The sequence below is a fragment of the Ailuropoda melanoleuca genome, chromosome 14, assembly GCF_002007445.2.
Source record: "Ailuropoda melanoleuca isolate Jingjing chromosome 14, ASM200744v2, whole genome shotgun sequence".
NCBI classification, from domain to species: Eukaryota; Metazoa; Chordata; class Mammalia; order Carnivora; family Ursidae; genus Ailuropoda; species Ailuropoda melanoleuca.
In genome coordinates this window covers 26,399,982-26,405,772 of record NC_048231.1, presented here as the reverse complement: position 1 = coordinate 26,405,772, position 5,791 = coordinate 26,399,982, and positions in this window count along the sequence as shown.

Genomic DNA, 5,791 nt, shown 5'->3' with positions numbered 1-5,791 from the left:
CCTCCTTCCTGTTATTATCAGAAATACAACTTCCTAAATCTTTCTAGTAAAGAGGTAGCCAAAAAGAAATCTGAAGGACAGAGAAGGGAAATGGATGGGGGAAGGGGGGTGGTGGAAAGTGAGAAAGAGAGAGAGCCCTCAAAATAAATTTCTGTATGTGTTAGCATAAAACCTCCCAGGGGTTGTCTTTTCCCAATTAGGAGCGACTTCCACAGCTGCCACGCCACCTCTGTGAACCCCAGCTTGATTGCCCTTTGAGACCCAGTCTTTTGTTATCCTTAATCTCCATGAAATAGTCCCTCAGCTCCCCTAACACGTACAAGACCAACTTCAGGGCTGCTTCCTAATACAGCCGCTTGCTGTTAAAAGGCTTGAAGTTACTTAAGGGTTACTTAAGGCAAGTTTATTCCATCATAAGTTTTCCAAATGTATTTAACCTAACAAGATTCTAAAACAGTCACAAAGTTATCCACAACAGTTATCAGGAAAGATAATTTCTGGAGCAAAGAACGTCTCTTCTTCCACCCACACTCCTGAAGAGAATGCCTTAGTGCTCTCATCAGCTGCCTTGTGCAAGGGGAGGATTCGCATTTTTCACCTTCATCCCCTACAGTTAGCTGGAGAATGTCTACAAAAGCTTTTGTAACTTGCTAACCTATTCTATTTCCTTCTATGGTCTATATGCTGAAGTGTGAAATGTGGAAGGTCACAGGGTTTGGCACCAACAAACCCAGATTGGAACAATGATTTTCGATTCTCGATGCCTCGTGAGATGGATGACTTAGAATTAGAAAAAAAGAAGACAATAGTGAGTGTGGGTATCTCTGTGTGTTTTACAGTTAAATTTGTTGTATTCATTTCCCATGGCAACAAATTGCCACAAATTTGGTGGCTTAAAACAATAAAAATGTATTCACTCAGAGTTCTGGATGGAGAAGTTTGAAGTCAGAGTGTGGGTGGGGCCCTGTTCCCTCCCAGGGCTGGTGAGGAGAATCCTTCCTGCCTCTCCCCAGCCCCTGGCGCCTGCGCACAACCCTTGGCGGTGCTTGGCTTCTGGCTTCGTCACTGTAATCTCTGCCTCATCTTAATGTAGCTCTCTTCCCTCTCGTTTCTCCCTTTTATGTCATTTCTAAGGACCTTGCCATTGCATTTAGGGTCTACTCAAATCCAGGACCACATCTCCATATCCTTACCTTAATATGTTTGAAAAGACCCTTCTTCTAAATGAGGTCACTTTCTGAGGCTTTGGGTTTGGACTTGAACATCTTTTTGAGGTACAATTCGGTTTACTATAAATGTGTGCTTGATTATACGTTACACGTTTTTTCCTGAATGATACTATTTCTAATAGTTATGGAGTTAAAATGTCCTTTTGTAATATGACAGTAAGTGGTTGTATTTACATATATATGTGTATCATAATTACTTTTTTTTGGCAAAATAAAAAGTTGGCAATCTAATTCTCTTTTCATGTTTTCTTAAAAATGGTCCAAGCAATCAATCACAATTGGAAACTGCATGATTAGAAAACTGACCCCAACTTTCTGAAATGAGGAAGTCTCTGATTTTATATATTTGACTTTCAAATAATTTTCACTTTGATAGGAAATACATGAGTACCTCTAATCCTTTTCAAAAACCAGAATCAGACTTTCTCATAACAAAAAAAACAACCAGTTATTTCAAACTATTCCACAGTGACACTACTTGCCATCCAGGTGTCAGATGTGACATTTTGTCATCTTTTTATACAGTTGGGTTTGTGAAATTATGTGAACATTGTATTGTGTTTTGATTTAACAATTTTGTTTTTGAAATAAGAAAGTGATAACATGAAAATAAGAACTGGTCTCAAATATAATGTAACTGAGACACAGGTAAAAATACTAGGTGGGCTGAAATGGTGACTCCTTCACCTCAATTGGACACATCCCAGAACTAAGGTGAGTAGATAGGAGTTAAATTTGAAGGAAAATGACAGTTAGACACTATATGTAAGTGGTGGAAAAATAGCATCAGTGGTTATATCTTCAAAGTGAGTCAGGATGGGAGGTTCATCATGCATTTGAGTAAATTTATTTTCTTCCCTATGACTTCCATTTCCATTATCTGACATGTCTTTGGACTGTAGTATGGTAGGAAAATAGGGCATTTGTAGATAAAATTGTAGGAATAGAATTAGTAGTAGCAATAACAGTTCTAGTATTTGCAGACATAGTTAAAAGCAATACGTTAGCAGCAAAAGTAAAGTAATTGTATTGTCTTATATTAAAAGTGATGATGCGTACGTTCTATACCTATTAGGCTCTAGACAAATGTTAATTATTTTATGCATCATGGTACAGTCTTCATTTTGTAATAAAGGCTCTCTCGTGCATTTGTTAAATGGGATGTCTTATTGACCTGCCTTGTCATGCAGCTCTAATTCATAGTTTTCCTTTACTAATCTAGAAATTAAGCTCTTTGGTCCAAAGTCAGACCCTACAAAGAGGTGAATGAAAGTCAAATATAACCCACAGATAGTTAATAATTGTTTTGCTTTTGAATCTAAAATTTTGGGGCCTGACATATAGTCATTTTCCCCACCATTCCCATTTCCTTGTAGCTCCCTGCTGGAAGTGTTTGTCATGTGACTCCTGAAGCCATTTGTGCTTGAAACTCTGGACAAGTGGTGAGCAAATGGTGAGCACCACAGGAAAGAACTGGAGTGAGCTTTATTTCCGGATTAACAAGAGTTGAGGACTGTCTAGAGATCTCCCCTGGCTTCTCCTTGCTCAGGACTCTGCTGCAATGAGGTAGACAGTGGATGACTCAAGGAGGTTACTTTGCTAAATCAGGAGCAACTGGCATCTGCCTGCAAAAGTCCTTTACCCACCACCACACACACCCTTCTCTCCCTGGAGCCCTTTTCAATCTACTGTTGCTTTTGTTCTTTTCAAATATTTGTTTAAGATTTTGTTTATTTTAGAGAGAGAGAGAGAGAGAGAGCAAAAGAGCACAAGCTGCGGGGGGAGGTCAGGAGAGAGAGAATCCTAAGCAGACTCCCTGCCAAGCATGGAGCCTGATGCAGGGCTCAAGCTCACAACCCCCAAATCATGACCTGAGCCGAAAATCAAGAATCAGACACTTAACCAACTGAGCCACCCAGGCGCCACCTACTCAAATGTTTAATTAAAGGAGATGATAAGAGGTTTTTTTGAAGCTGGACATATAAAGGTAAATATATAAAAATTATAGATCCATCACTGAGCATACATCTAGTACAACATCTGGTTCTAAGTCAAGGTTTTCTTTCAATCATATTTACATGTGAATATTCTAAAACACCACTATTAAGCTCAGTGAAAGCTAGCCAAGCCATTCCACTATATTTATTCTTCCAGCTGACTGGCATTATTCCCTGCAGTAGAAGAGAATTGATTTGCTCTTTGTCCTGTTTTTGCTTGTTGTTAAAAGATGCTTTCTTTCAAACCTGAACTGATCTACATAGTCCTGACCTGTATCAACTGGAGTTCCTTTTATATAAATGTGACAAATGAAGGATTTATCTCATTTTGGCCATTTAAGTTATTGTTTCTTGTGTGAGGTGATGGGGATGTGACATTATATCTAGGCTAGAGTACTGGGCTGAATAATAAATTTTATTGAGTAAATCCCAAAACCGACTAATAATTCTATGATAATTACATTTATATAACATCTAAGACAATGATTTGCTCTTATTTCTTTAGTTCCTTATTTCATTTTTACAGAGAGGAAGCAACTATGCACATATTTTAGTGAATTAAAGAACATAATCAGGGCATTGGAGATAAATCATGATTTTAAATCATTTTACAAGATTTATTTGTAAGAGTATTATTATTACTGTTTTTTAGCTAAACTAGAACCGAAAGCCTATGAATGTCTCCTTAAGTGAGAAGTTCAAATGAATTGTTTGAGAAATGGTGTTTACCTTAGCTTGTTCAATTTTTCCCCAATTAATAGAGATTGACTTATGTCAAATATAATTTTCAAAAAGTTAGAAAGCATGGACCATGACTATATAGAATGACCTATATCAAATGATTCTTATGAAATTCATTTAGAATGAACACATGTCAAAAATTTAATTCATTAATGAGAGAACCAGAGGAATGGCAAGTCTGGAGAGCATTTGAGGAGTAGGGATTTATATAGCTGGTCACAAAAGGCATGCAGGAATAGTTGGCCCAGTTAGGGACACAACTGATTCAGCCTTGGAGGGTATGATGTTTGGCATTACTTCTCTACAGGACTGACATTTCCTGTATCTCTGCAAGATGAAACTGTAAGTTAACTTGCAACCTCATGGAGTCTAGATCCTAATCTAAAGGTAAAATCTGCTAGAAAATTAACTATTCCTTGGAAGTGCCTAGTGAACAATGATGCAATATGACATTAGAGAACATGCTTATTTTCAAATTTGGGATAATTTTTTAATAGTCCCTCTGGTGACCATAAATAATTTTGAAAGAGTATTCTTTTTATTTTTTTATAAGATTTTATTTATTTGACAGAGAGAGACACAGGAGAGAGGGAACACAAGCAGGGGGAGTGGGAGAGGGAGAAGCAGGCTCCCCACTGAGCAGAGAGCCCAATGCGGGGCTTGATCCCAGGACCCTGGGATGCTTAACGACTGAGCCACCCGGGTGCCCCGTGAAAGATTATTTTTATTATAAAAAAATTCTCATCTCATTCTGTTTTTGATGGGTTAATTTCCTGAGGAGCAAGAGGTGTTAATTAACCATAGAAGTCTCCTTGTCAATCACCTAATTCAGAGGCTCACAAGGGTGAACAAGAACTAAGGCCAGAAAATTAACTTCTGACTGGAAAATTCATAGGGTTTCTCAGATTGCATTTTCAAGAACATCTATTATTCTTGAGGGCTTTTTTTTCCTTTTAATTGTTCCCACTGATTGTCTTATACCATGGCGAGGAAAGCAAATGCAAACTGAAACATTCCCATCCACAGTTTGTACCTGTAGTTCCTATACATTTGGAAGAATTGCTCACTGCTTAAAATCTGCCAAATCTGATCAGGTTCTGTCTGCCTATCTCAGTCTCTATCAGACATGGAGCAGGTCTTGTCCCAGATCCCTGGGAGAATTGTGTGGGCATCAGTTCTACATATGAAGGACAATTTCTGTGCCTTAATGATGGGTTTGTCGTATCTCATTACAATGAGATTTATCCCCAACTATATTACTGCAAGTATAGGCTTGATTATAGAATCAATTTGTTCAATTATATCCTGGTTAAAAAGGAGGTAAAATTCTGGTAAGTAACTACATTTCCAAGAAAAGTAATGAGACTCAGGAATAGTTTTTGGGTGTATGTGTGTTTGTTTGTTTTTAAATTTAGGGGTCGTGGTGGACAAGATACCATTTATGAGTTCAGGACTACAGACATATTCAAAAGAAGAGAAAGAGCTTCTTTTACCAATAGGGAAAGAGAACAAAACTAGTGCCAAAATATTCTAAAACAATAACTACAATTAGATTTCCCTTACCCATTCATTTTATACTGTGTGAATTAAGCTTTGATCTTTTGGATTTGGGGTCAGCAGTTAGTTTTCATGAAGTCTGTTTCTGAATGACAGAGGCTTCTGGAAATTCTGAGTCAATTTAGAGTTAATTTGAACAATCTCAGAGTTACCTAAGCGATGCCAGCTCGAGCTTCAAAGCCTGTTTCCGCGAGTTGATTTCTTTTTTTTTTTTTTTAAGATTTTATTTATTTATTTGACAGAGATAGAGACAGCCAGCAAGAAGAG